At 49.2% G+C, this 14,233-nt stretch overlaps 1 protein-coding gene across 2 annotated transcripts in view; it reads left to right on the top strand.

Moving 5' to 3' along the window:
• WNT5B (Wnt family member 5B) overlaps positions 1-14,233 on the top strand; it is a 67,922-nt gene that overhangs the window by 16,740 nt on the left and 36,949 nt on the right. The gene's annotated exons all lie outside the window — the stretch shown is intronic.

Genomic DNA, 14,233 nt, shown 5'->3' with positions numbered 1-14,233 from the left:
TGTTACAGCACATAAATAATTGAGACTGAGAACATAGTAGAATGCAAAAAGGATTAGATACATGGATAAAAATCTTGCACAGTTTATTAATTTTATTCTAGCTCATTTAGAAGGTGTGTGGGGCTTCCTTCTCCTGGACAGTCTTCCAGCTGTAGCCATTTACAAGCTGTTCCTGGCCCTATAAACCTGCAATGCCTTCCTGGGAGACCCCTGACAGTGGACACTAGCTTAGAGGAGTCACTGCCTAAGCCTTGCATTCCAGAACATCTCTGCATTGAATGATTACTGGGATCAGAGGTGGCCACAACTTCCTAACCACCTGAAGGCTGAAATGTAGGGTATGAAGCTGCTGTTTTTTCCTCATGGACTGTAGATTGAAGGTGACAATTGCCCATCTTGTCTCACCTGTCTCAGTTGCTCTTTGCCAGTCATTCACTCCAGCGTTGTGGTGGACAGGTGACCTCTGCAGGCTGGAGCTGCAGGAGGAAATGTTACATCCTCAGAGCCTGTGCAGCCCCATCCTCTTGGGGAACAATGCATTTTAGGTGTTCTCCTAGGCATCATTTTCAGCAGAGTGTTTCATTCAGATTCAGTGAGTTTAAGCAGCTCAGTCCTGTGGGGAAGGCTGATGCTGAGTTTGACTTTTCTTGGTGGTGGGTGTCTCTGTGGGCTCTGATTGTTTTCAGTGGACACTGTGGTGCCCTCACACAGTACATGGCACATTGTATGCCAGGGCATCCCGGGGTACCTGGGACAGGCTCCCTGCTCCCACACCCCAGCATCTTGCTGGGTGATCACAGGTAGCCTCCCAGCATCTCTGGTCTGGAGGGGATCAAGAGTTGTAATATCCTGCAGATGGTGTTCAAAAGCAGATATCCCAAATAACTGGGTACTGCTGTACCTCTGCACTCCAGCTCTTGGGCAGCAGAGTCCCAGCTCTTGGTGGCTGTGGCAGAGAGGGCCAGGAGGAGCAGGCCCAAATTCTGTGCTCCAGGGAGCACATTTCTCTTGTGCCATTCAGGTGCTGAAGAGCTGGCACCCATGCAAGAGCACTGTGGGATGGGGCAGTGTCATTTTGGACTGGTTTTTTTCTGATCCCATGGATGCACAGAGTATCATCCTCAAGCATGGTCTGCTGTGCAGTTTCGTCCAGAGAGAATCGCATTTGCAAGCTCTAAGGCTGCTCAAAGTTGCAAACCACTTGCATGGATGGTGGAATTGCTTCAGAATTGGCTGCCTGTTTGACCCACAGTGCTGGTGTTCCCTTGGCTGTGTCTGTGCTGGCAGTGGCCAGGTCTGCTGTGAGTCCCTGTCACCTGTGCTGAGCTGAGCCCTATGCCATATAGGTGAGTGCAGATCCTTTGTGTGCTCTGTTCCAGCCTGTGAGTTTGGAACTGAGCTTATACCTAAACTGAACTGAAAGTGCATCTTGGTCAAAGCTTCCAAGACTGATCACATTTTTTACTTGCCCAAGCTGCAAGATACAGTGCTTGTAATTTGCTCCCATTGTGCTGAGAAGAGTCACAAACCTTTGGGGAACCTTTCAGTGAACCCTCAGCAAGCTTTGCCAAATCTCAGATCCAGGGTTTTCCCTCAGTGTTTTTCAGACTGTGTGTTGTAAATGTCACATGGCTCCAAAATGGAGTGCCCAGCACAAATGTAGAATGTGATCAGAGCCCTGGGATTAGGGAAGGAGAGGATGAATTTTTCTTTAGGTAATTATAGACAGTAGAGTTGCCTGTGGAAAAAACCTCCTGTTAATGCTCAGCACCTTTTGACAATTTCCTGTAGAGTAGGCATCACTGCACTCCCTCACATCAAAGGGGGAAACACCTGTCTGGTCCTTAATCCAAGGCTCTCTTGGATTCAAGAAAGATCATAGGTCTTGATTATATCAAATCCAGAAACTTCATTTCTTTCTTTACAAATCTTCCTTATTTTCCCTAATGCCTTTTCTACTGAAAAAAGTCCCAGAATGTTTAACAAGGATACCTAATTAATAATGCTGTCTCACAAGATTCACCTTTATGGTGCTCTCTGACATTGGGTTTTCCACCAGTGTCTTTCAGTGCATTTTACAGAAGAGATTCTTTTCATGATCTCCCTTTGCAGGTGGGGAAAACAAGGGAGAGGAAAAGGTGGGAGAGACCTGCTTAGGTCATGCAGCCAACCAAAGTTGGGATCAGCAATAAAATTCCAGATTCTTAGTTTTGGGCAGTTCTGGGGCTGTTCCTCCAAGCCTCAGATGGCATTTAGGGCTGGGTGAAACACAGCAGCCATTGAAGCAATCCAGGACAGAGCAGAAATGTAATTACACACACGGGCAGCAGTCACGTAGCCAAATGCCAGTGTTTGTGCCAAGCTTGGTGTTGGCTTCACCAGCCACCAGTGTGGTCAGGTACCCATTTATTTCCTCTGAGAGACAACAGGTCAGCTCCCTCGGAGTGGTGCTGGGGCAGCATTGACTCAGAGGAAGGAGCTGACTGCCTGAGTCACCCATGTGGCTTCCTGGAGCACCCTGGTGTCCCTGGAAAACCCTGAAAACCCAGGGCTGCCATCCTGCTGAGGTCAGGTGAAAGCATGACTTGAAGTGTCCTGGCTGCAGTTACATGAAAAGAGATACTGAAAAAACCACATCTCACTCTAAGGGCTAGAAAGGTGATGGGGTTTTGTTTTGGGGTGGTCTTTTTTCAGTTTGGTTTTCTTTTGTGAGCTTCTTTATGCTTTTATATTGAAGTCTAGATTTTCCCCTTCCTTCCCCCCTCAAAAAAAAAAAAAAAAAAAAAAAAAGAAAAAGAATCCTTCTTTAACTAATTTGGTAATAATAGTACAGTTTCAAAAGTACTTGTTTAGCTAGTGCTGACTATATGCTTACACAGCTACCTCTGGCCTGGGAAAGATAGAAACCACAATGGCTAAGTATAGAGGCCTCTAAAATATCTTCATGTATGCAGTGCCTGAGTACACAAACAGAACTGGTCTCTCTGCTGTCTACAGGAGCAATATTTTCCATAGGATTTGTATTGAGAGAGGTTTTCCCCCTGCATATTTATTAAAATAAAGATCCTTCAGAAATGCATCCATGTGCTGAATCCTATTCCATGACCACCTTCAGCCTGATATAAGAAATATAATCTGAGTAAGAGTAAGCACTTTTTCATTCTGTGCTGCAGCTGACTCTTGATTTGGGATGTTTTTTTAATTATTTTTCTTTGTTGCATTGGGTGGGATTTTTTCTTTTACTTTTAAAGAAAGTGGGGAACTTTTGCCAGGATTTCAGCTTTAGCTTTTGAGAGCAGCTCATGCATAAAGGTGAGGTGCTCCCATCCTTGAAGTGTGTAGGATCTGTGGACTGAGTGACCAGAGCTGTTTTAGGTGCATCTGTGTGCAGAGTGACACTTGCTGCTGGGATGAATTCCTCTCTGCAGCCTCTTTTCTGGACTCTGAATCTGTGCCCCTCTTGGAGCCTGACCCCAACTTCTCTGTGTGCCTCCTTTTAAGCCTTTTGACTTAAGCTGCCTGCAGTTTTTGGGTGGTTGTGGGCAAAGCAGTTTTTCTGTTCCTGCTCTGTGAGTGTGATACCTCAAGCGTGTGCTGCCAGTTCCCAGCTGTGGGCTGGGTTTGCACTGACACCACATATTCCTGGTAAATGACAGATTTCTCTGGGCTGGGCTGGCTCCTCGCTCTGCACGTCGCTGTGTGTGACAGTGACGTTGTTCTGGTGCAAGCCAGGAGCTGGGAGGGGTGGCACACTGAGTGCATGCCCAAATTCTGTGCTCCAGGGAGCAGCACCTGGTGCATGAGACATGGAGATGTTGCATAGGTGGTCCTCAGGCACTTGGAGATTCTTCTGTTGTGATTATCTGCCCTGGCTCTGGATCCTCTGCTGGCACACCAGCGACCCTGGAAGCTCCCCAGCTTTTATAATAGGAATAACTTATCCTTCATTTCTGGAAACTGCAGCTTCTTTAAATGTTTGTAAATTTGCAGCTGAACATATAGACAGTGCTTTCAACACCAAGCCTCTGACAGAACACAGCTCCAGAGCAGTAACTGCAGACATGTTTTGAAACCCTTCTGTCTGCAGGGCTTGTTCTTTAGGGAAGTGGCAGGGATGGGACAAAAATGAAGATGTGACAAGTTGTACCTTCATTATAATATGTACCTTAACAATACTATAATATTGAAACCTGAGAAATCTTTGTAACATCCCAGTGAGATAAAATCTCTTTACATTATCAGGATTCTTGTTTCAACTCTTGAGGGACACAAACACTCGTGAGGATAGTAATAGTTTCCTGACATGTTTATCATACATCTAGAAACCCACTTGTACAATGCAGCTTGGTAAGTGGGCTCTTCACAAGGCTGACTGAAGCACCTGAGGTGCATCTGCAGGGAAAGGAGTGTGAGGACTCAGGGAGAGGAGTATTCATCCAGGATGGAAGAGGCTGTCTGAAACAGAAAACTCCTCAACTTTTTTTCTGTTGCTAGTTGTGGAGAGCATTAAAAACACAGCTTAATCTGGAGAAAAAAATAAAATATTTGAGGTGGATAGGGAGAAAAAATATTAGAAGTAAACTAGAAGTGGTTGAGTAAGGTGGCTGCAGGCTATGTACTGCTAGGATAAACCTTTTTCAGAAATGATCCAAGTATGTGCAATCCTGCCCCTGTGCAGAATTTGGATGCTGATCTCTGGAAGTCCATGGTGTTTCAGTGATAATGATTTTCAAGGTTATTTGTGGACAGCAGATTTGTATAAGCAGAAGGACTTATGGCTCCAACAGCAAGGCTCACCAGTGGTGCTCGAGAAGAGCAGGCTGGAGGAAGATCTGTTTCCTTGGAGGTAGCAAAGGATGGCTCTTCTGTGGCACTGTGCACAATGCTCCATTTGTTTGGGTGAGAAGTTGGGGCTGGAGCTGCTCTTACACTTCCAGTGCCACTGGTGAATCACACAGTCACATCCTGTGCTGCTCCTTGCTGGTGGCTGTGCATTCCTTACCTTGGGATGCTGGATTTCACAAGCTCTCCTGGAGAGCAGACTCAGAGTATCTCAAAGCATATCAGCCTTAATGGGCAATTTTGAGCAGGATTGGCCATTTGTCTTTTTATCTTACTGTCTTTAAATCCTGCAAAAACAGTGTCCATGTGGGTGGAGATGATAAGGTAGAGAGGGATAAAAAAAAAATTGATCCAAGAAAAAACCAAAGAAAGCCAAATGACATTTAGGCAGCATTCTTCAAAACTGCAAAATCAAAATCCCCAGTTTAGGCACCACCTAGCTCCTGGGGGCATCATAATTCCACAAATGCCTCATTTGACTTTTTCTCTGTGTTTGTCTAGGATTTTAAAATTATTTCGTTTTTAACACCCCTCGGGTGCTGAGTTTTTTACTTAAATGCCTGCCCCAAGTGCTTGAGTCTGACCACCATCCAGAAGGCAGGCAGCCTGCCCAGGTGCTTTTAGAGCACACCCAGCACACCCAGCAGGCACAGTAAGATCAAAAAGCCCCAGTGGCAGCTGCCACTTAGTTTTGAACCATCTTGGGAAAGCTCAGGCATCACAGCCTGCTTCCCCTTTTTAGCCAGCTGCTGCTTTATGCCACCTGCTGAGAGGTCTTCAGCCATTGCTTCCTTCACATGTTTCATTTCTTGCTCCAAGTCTGGAATTACCATCCACACTGTGGTGTGGCTGATATGGGAGCAGTGAAGAGCAGCCCTTTTTCCTGTGGTTAGTTTGTACCTTCTCCACACGGGATGAGTTAGAAGTGAAGGGAGACAGGGATTGAAGCAGGTCTCCTGCTTCCTTAGGCTGCTGTTGGGAAGCAGGGAACACCGCTGCTCCCTCTGGCTATGGCTCACCTGCTCTTAAGCAAGCAGGAATGTGGCAATTTGATGGAAGAGGAGCTGATTTTGGGCCAGGTGTGAGTGCAGGCAGCTCCTGGGAGCTCTGAGCAAGGTACAGAGCCCCTTGGACAGGAGGGCCAGCAGTGCCTCTCTGTGGAAACCCAGGGCACTGGGAATATTTCTCTGTCTGCTCTGGGGTGCCCTGACCCCCAGCGCAGCACTGACTCTGACCCTCATCCATGGAGAAAGTTTCCTGGACTTGAAGATAGACTGGAATCCACAAAAGTGTAAAATAGATTATAGAGAGTAGTGTAGGTGATCACTTGGTGAGAAATTGAGGTTTTGGGATTTTTAGTGTGTTGTGGATGGGAGCAAGATGGAGGGCACAGGGTGTCATCCTGGGTTTCTTCTTCATGCTGCTTCTTCTTCATGGGTTTGGGTGGCATTTTGTAATTAGACAGGAAAGTCCACATTGCAGCTCTTTGGGATCAGTTATTGAGTTAAAAGGGAAAATAATCTAGGTGTCAGTTCTTGGATAGTTTAAACTAATTGGATAGTTTAGTCTTAAAAGACCTTGTATCAAGAGATTGTTGGCCATTTTGTGCCTTGCTGCAGAATTCACAGTAGTGAGACTGTTTTACTGATAAGAAATAATCAACACCTGAGTCCAAAACATGAATTATTGTCTCAAGTGCCTTCAATCCAGACCCAGAGACACCAACAACTGGTACCTCCACACCTCTCCTCTGGCCTGCCTCTGCTCAGTGTGCTGACATTGTGTTGTTTTGGACCCTCAGTGGTGTAGGACTGTTCTCAGAGGCCACTAAAGCACCGAGGTCCCCGATGCCAGGACCCACCCTTGGAGCAGAGCCCTCAAAAGCTGGGTGTTACAGTGTGCACATCTTCCCTGCCAAGGCTTTTTTGGAGCCAGCTGCAAGTAACTTGTGTAAGACCTCCTACATAATGGCTTTGCAGAGCCAAAGCCCAGCCTGTCCAATGAACCTCATCCCTCCTGGCTCCTTGGTTTCTCACTGAGGCTCACGGGGCTGGAATAGTTTGCTTTTTCTCAAGCTTTTCTTTAAAAAAAAAATAAACCTGAGAGTGTTGCTTCTGTGGAAAAGCACTTCTGTTCGTTGCATGGGGACTCATCTAACCTGGAGTCTGGGATCTGTCCTGTGAGACAGAGAGGAGGCAAGCTGCCCAGCCAAGCCCTGGTTTTGCTGGATCCAGCTGCGGTGGTTTAGGTTTCTGGCTGAGTCCATCTGAAAGCAGCACAGAGCAGAGCACAAAGAGAGGGAGGGTCGTAAGTGCCGCCATTCTCTCCTGATAATCCCTTAAAAAATAATTGCAGGCCTAAACCTCTGGCCTCCAGCAAATTTTCCACTCGATTAGAGGCTTTTGTGAAGCTGGGGAAAGGGACACGCAGACTTGCACATTGTGCCGCTGCCCGAAACTTCCAGCTGGGATTTTTTCCATCAAAAGGGGATTTTAGTAAAACCATTATAAGGGGCTTAGTCACAGAAAAGCAGTTGAGCTGAGACAGGGGTAGATTAGCTTTAACATGCTTGTTTTTGGCACTAGGGACAGGGTGGAAGTTACACCCGGCCGCTCACATGCAGCCTCCCCTGTCCTGCTGAGTCCCTGGCAGGTGTGGGTGGGAGATGACATTTCCCCATGTTCCCCCGATGTCCCCGTGGCATTTGAGCCCAGGGGAGGTGAGGGGAAGGCAGTGCAGCCCTGGTGCAGTGGGGTCTGGGTGTGAGGGCAGAAGTTGCTGTCACTTGCTTGGCCTTCAGTGTGGTCTGGGCAGGTCTGTGCTAATGGACAGGTGACCCTGGGGAAGGGACACCATGAGAGGAGACAGCATGGGCAGCCCTAGAGAGCCTGTGGTGCCTTTGATCCACGTGGGTGGTCCCTGCTGAGGGACAGTCCTGGTGGAGATGTCCAGGGAGCAGCCACAGAGCAGTACCTGTGGTTGTGCTGGGACATTCCCTGCAGGGCTGTCAGCTCTGCTTTTGTTGGGGCAGACTGGCCACTGCCTGCAGTAAAAGCTGTGACCAGCATTTGGTTTCTCTGGGCTGAAGAGTTTGCACAGAGACAGAGACAGAGAGATGGCTTCTTGGAGGGGCTCTTGCACAGCCCACACTTGCACACCAGCACTTCCAGGCTGCTCAGTGAGTCTGGTGTGGAAGACAGGAAGATGTTTTTTGTCCTGACCCTCCCTCTCCAGGCCTACCTTAGGCTGGAAAACTCATTTCCATTTTTGCTGCTGCAAGAGGCAGAAACCAGCAGGACTGGAGATGGAAGGGGTGGACGCCAGGCGCTGTTTGGTGACACATGGATCTGGGACATCACCTTAGTCAAGTTGTTTCCACTTCTCTTCCCCCATTAGTGCTGATTTTCCCTTTTTGATGTGTGTATGTAATGAGTCTGCAGAAGCTAATTATTGAAATTCTGTAAATTATAAGGTGCAGTTGCTTCTGAAAAAGACACCTTCACTGTACCTGTAGCAGCAGTGTGAGAGCTGGATAAGAAAGACTTTATAAATTTATGTGCCAAAAAGGACACACACATACAGCTCCAGATACGTTTATCACTGCAGAGGTATCCAGTGGAGTGACTGTGCCAACAACACAGCAAAACCCTGCACAACAAAACTGAAATAAAATAATCTAAGCATTACTTTAAGTTTGGTCCTGCTCCATTAACACTCTCACACTTGCATGCTTAAAAAAAAAAAAAGTTGTTGTCAAGCTATAGATGTCAATAGATGGAGTTTTAGGTCTGAAGTGCTAAGTTGAGGATAGACAGTTTCCAGGAGGCAGCTCTTCAGGCTGGGGTATGGAGTTCTTTCATGATGGGGAGCATTGATGCACATTCCAACATGAGATGAACCTGTTGGAGCGAGTCCAGAGGAAAGCCATGGAAGTGATCAGAGGGCTGGAGCATTTCTGTGGAGACAGCCTGAGAGAGCTGGGGTTGTTCAGCCAGGAGAAGGGCAAGCTCTGGGGAGGCCTTGAGGCACTTTGCAGTGCCCAGATGGGCTGCAAGAAAGCTGGAAAGGGAGTTCTGACCAGGGCATGTAGTGATGGGACAAGGGAGCATGGCTTTAAACTGAAAGAGGTTGGTTTAGATTGCTTGCCAGGAAGAAAGTCTTTATTGTGAGGGTGGTGAGGCCCTGGAACGGGTTACCTAGAGGAGCTGTGGATGCTCTATCCCTGGAGGTGTTCAGGGCCAGGCTGGATTGAGCTTTAAGCAGCTGTTTCATAGCAGAAGGTGTTCCCGCCCATGACAGGGGGATTGGAACTGGATGATCATTAAGATCCCTTCCAACCCAAACCATTCACCGGTTCTATGCCTGACTCCCAGTTCAGCCATGCCAAGTGTGCCTTTCCAGCTTGGCTTATGGTGCAGGGCCAAATGCTGATAGCGGTGGTGATGACGAGCAGTTCCCCATCCCTTTGCACCGCCTGTCGTGCTGCTTCGTGTCCAGGGCTGAACGGGCGAGCCCTTCAGTCCGTCCGATCTCTCGCCGCCGCCATTCGGTGCCACGGGTGACCGGAGCGGGCTCGGTGCGGCACCGGAGCGGAGCCGCTCGTCGGCGGCCGTGAGCGCCCGCGGCACTCGGCGGGCAATGCTGCCGCCTGGGGGATCGCCGTGGCAATGGCATCGGGATGAGGGTGAGGATGAGGATGCGCCACCCAGCCCGTGCGACTGCCAGCACCCCGGGCAGCAGCGCGCTCTCCGTCTGTTTCTCTGGTTGTCCTGGGTGTTATAGGTAGGCGAGCGACCCGAGGGGTCTCGTTAACGCCGTCACCTCGGGTCAGTTCGCATAGGGCGGATGGAGATGTGCCAGAGCCAAGTGAGGCACGGCATCCCTGGCAGCTCCAGGAGCCCGGGGGAGCACAGGGAACCGGCTCACCTGTGGTATGAATGCCTCGCAAGGCTTCTAGCCAGCGTGTGGCAGGAGGCTTTATGGCACTGAACGATGCACCTGGCTCACGCTGAAGCTGGGGAGCCAGGAGTGCCGCCGCAGCTGTCACCAAGGGAGATAGTGGCAGGGATTTCTTGGCATTTCAGCTCACTGAACACAGAAAGAGGCTGCAGAGCTGGGATTTGTGTGCCCCTGTGATGCTCTGTGCCCCTGTGATGCTGTGTGCCAACTGCCAAGCCCCTTAAGATATTTAAGGGTAGTAAAGCTGGGACGTTTGAGGGGAGAAAGGGGCAAAGATAATGGCAGGGATTTCTTGGCATTTCAGCTCAGTGAACAAGGAGAGAGGCTGCAGAGCTGCGGTGCTCTGTGCCCCTGTGATGTTATGTGCCAACTGCCAAGCCCCTAAAGACATCCAAGGGTTGTAAAGCTGGGATGTTTGGGGAGAGAAAGAGGCAAAGGAGAGGGAGGAACAGGACCAAGCTCAGATAAAATTTGTTAGGGATTTTTGATTTTTTTTTCCCAGAGCTGGGAGGGGAAATTGCTTCATCATGAAATCATTAGACTGTGCCCAGAGAAACAAGACTCAGAGGAAGGAAAATAACTAGGAGGAGGTTCCCGTTTCTAGATCTGGGTTAGTTTCTGTAGCAGAATAGGAGTTTGGTTTATGTCTCAGTAACCTTCTCATGTGGAAACACTTGCTCAGGGCATGTGTCCAGTCACTGGTACTAAACTTTTGACACCTTGTCTAAGAAACACCACAGATTTAAGGAAAGTTTTTAGGAAAATCCCATTTCCATTCATCTTGCAAGGACAAATCAGATGCGGATCTTTCAAAATCTCCATCATGCGATTTCAGTTTGGGCTGTCATTGAGCTAGTGCATATGGTAAATGTAATTAAGTAAGGGGGAGAAGCACTAGCATCCCTGCCAAATGTGGCTGGAGGCTTAAGTTCTGGCACAGGAGCCTGATGAACCCTCTCCAGCTCTTTCTTTCGTGCAGCTTGGGGCTGGGGAATTGAGCAGGACGGCCTGGCTGGCTGGCCATGGTGGGGAGTGTCGCTGCAGCCCAGCCAGCAGCGCTGGCGCGGGGCCTCGCTGGCGTCCTGAGGGGTCCAGCCCGCACCACCCAGTCAAATTTATCCATTTCTGTTTTTCCTCCACAGAAGGCACTGTTAAAGAGCTGCTGGCTAAAAGAGTGGCATTTAAGGTAGAGGAGGGAGAGAGAGAGAGAACAAAAAAAGAGTTCACTTTGCCAGGAGCATCCCACACGTGTACATAGCGAGGCTGCCAGATCCAGGGACATGTCCCCTTGAGCTGTTAATGGTAGCCTGTGCTGACTTCTAGCTTTGGATCCAAAATCCGTGAGCCTCTTGGCCACCCAAGTCTCATTTTAACCCTTCGCTGACCCCCAAAGGGCAGGTTCAGTGGTGAGCTCTGTGCTGTCTAGCAGGCAGATCACCTCTGGCCATAGCAGAGGCCCCAGGTGGTTTGGCTGACAGCTGCCCCGTGACCCCGTTATTTATTAGCGCCAAACAAAGGCCCCCAGAGCCACCGTGACAAACCGATTCAGCCCAACCCGCAGCGTGCAGGGGAAGGTATCAAATGTGTAAATCTGTCATGCATGGACCTCCCATGTGCTAGTCCAAGGGCAGTAGGACCCAGGTGGAGCCTGCTTTTCATCCCAGCTCCCAGGGAGCGGAGCCATCCCTGGGTCTGGCGAGGGGAGCAGCTGCTGCAGCAGACCAGGGACCCCATGCACACGCAGGACTGCACTGCAGCTTGGAGCTGGCGTCCCCAGCTGCTGCCTCCTCTCCTGCTCAGTCACTTCATCCCTCCTCCACATCATTGCTCTGCTCTTTCTGCCATCATTTCCTTAGCGTGGCCCCTCTGCTCCTCAGAGCTGTCCACAAAGCAGGTCCCTGGGCCACCCTCCTGCCCTTGTGCCCTGCTGCCCCAGCACTTCTGCTGGCACCAAAGCCACTGCTGGGGCACTGTGGGCTCACAGACAGGAGACTTCCAGCTCATTTCCAAGTAGTGGAGTGTTTTTTATGGTTTTCTACCCCGGTTTCCAACTGAGTCATGTTCAAAAATTCAAGAGTGGTTGGTTATGCTGAGAAGTTATGTGGTAATTGGTCTATGGTTGTTGGCCTGTGTCTGGGTACGAGGAGGTGCTGTCACGGTGGAGCATGAGAGGAAGGTATGAGGAGCACTTGCTCCATCTACGGGAACAGTCCAGGGTGTCTAAGAACTGGGGTTCAGGGAGGCTTTGGTTTTGGCAACTTCCTTTGGCTTGTGTTCCTCTTAAAAGGGGATGTTGGGCCATGTGGGCAATGCTTTTGGTTTGGGTTTTTTTTTTGTAAGTTGAGAGAAGAAGTTCAGGGGATTTTTTAGGGAAAAAAAATATCGTGTCCTGGTTCTGATTACGGAGCTTGCAAGCACACACATTATATTGAAACAGTTGGACATCTATGTTATCCATGTGAACATGGGGCTTAACAAGGAGATGCCATTTTCACCCAAACCCAGCAGAAACAAACCTAGTTTATGAGAGGTTTATCATTCCCCATCCTTGGCTGGGACTGCTGCTTGACCCCTGGAGCAATTACGTTTTCAGCTGTTCTGGGAACCTGATCTGGAATTCCTGTTGTTTATGACACTCATACATACATGCTCTTTTTCCATCAAGAAGTTACTGTAAACTCGGAAAGACAGACCCCAACACCTCCCTCCAAGTAGGGGAAGATGGATATAGTGTCAGGCTCAATTAGATCCAATTGTGGTGGCTTTCCCTAAAGCGAACAATGCAGCTTTTGTCAATGGACTCCCAGCAGAAAGCTTGGAAGTCTTGGAAAGGAGGGAATAGAACAACACACGCCCCAAAGCCCAGACCCTGAGATAGTCCAGGTCCTTAGGATGTGGAGGAGATGGCGTTTCTTTTTAAGAGGGCCGGAGTCAGGCACTGCTTTCCCTTTGAAATGCAGCACGGCATTAAGAGCTGAGCTGGGCAGAGCTGGCAGTGCGTGTGCCCAGTGCAGCCTCAGCCAGAGCAGCTGTGGAGGCAGGGGCTGGGCAGGGCAGGCAGGTGTGGGCACCGAGGGCACCTCCTGTGGCAGGGCATCCCACCTGGAGCAGCACCCGGCCAGGCTGCCGGAGCGGGGAACAAAGTGGCCTGCTCAGCGCTGCAAGTGCTTAAAATGCAAATGTACAGGAACTTCAGACCATCCCCCTCCCTCCTCCTCGGCGCGGAGGAAAGCAGCTTAAATACAGCCAGGCCTGGAGAGGAATGTTAAAAAGAGGGGAAGAATCGCCCTCCTCCTTTCCATAGGGACTCGGGCCCGGCCAGATTGAGTATGCATGACTGAGCAAGCAAGCAAGGACAGCTCCTCTTTTAACTTTCCTGAACAATGGCTCTGCCTTCTTCCACCATTTCGCATTCCCCCTCCTTGGAGGCAGGAAGGGGGCAGCGGGCGAGGAGCCCCGCCGCCGGGCTGGGGAGACGGACGGCCTTTGTGGCTGCCCTACAAACACCGCTCACCCCGCAACAATGCAACACCCCGCGTCGGGGAGGCCAGCAAGGGACGCAGCGGGTTAAAAGTCATAACGTCGAGGAGAAAGATTATGGTAGAGGACAAAGGACACCTTAGATTATTCAAACTTTTTTTTTTTTTTTTTGAACACGGTTCCACTTTTTACTTTCTCTTTAATCTTCGGCTACGTAGTGGAAATCAACCAAGATGTTTCAGATTTTCCAGGTCTGTGAGGGCGCAGGTTTTTGGTGATTGTCAGTGCTGGGAAATGTTTTTATTTGATGGCTCTTCCATCCGGGGAGGGCCGCAATTTAAATTACTAAAAAATCTTCCACGAAGCAATTCATCTGAAGCTTAAAAAAATTAAGAAATACAGGCCTTCTTCCCCCCCTCCCAAATCCTCTATCACCAAGCAGTGGATTCAGCTGCAAGTTTCAGCACTTTAGGTTTGTGTGACCTCAGGCTCAGCAGTCTGAGCGGGGATTGTCCCCAGGATGCTGCAGCACCCTCACGGCCATGGCTGGTGCTGCCGAGCCCCCTCCTCACCAGCTCCTGCTGCTGATGGTACCCAGCATCTGCACAGGAGGAGGCTCCTGGCCTTCCTCAGCAGAGCAGCCCCAACCCCACCATCAGCCACAAGGCTGTTCTGACCAAGCCCAACAGACACACACGGCTTCAATAAGTACAGACAACACAGATACGGCTTTTTTTTTTTTTTTTTCAAAAACATACTTCATATTTCCTCTTTTATTATATAAATATGTTTAACCTTTTACTGTAAGAATATAAAATGTTTTAAGAGGATCTTTGTTATTTTTTTATACAAATTCACAAACAGTACAATTAATCCATAGGGGTCTCCGGGTTTGTGTTAACTCTGTGGTCTGGCCTGTTACTGTGGAGGATTTGAGATTTTGAACAGATAA

Source organism: Ammospiza caudacuta, chromosome 5 (genome assembly GCF_027887145.1).
Source record: "Ammospiza caudacuta isolate bAmmCau1 chromosome 5, bAmmCau1.pri, whole genome shotgun sequence".
NCBI classification, from domain to species: Eukaryota; Metazoa; Chordata; class Aves; order Passeriformes; family Passerellidae; genus Ammospiza; species Ammospiza caudacuta.
Note: the sequence above shows the minus strand (reverse complement) of the source record. Positions and strands in the feature narration are given on the sequence as shown.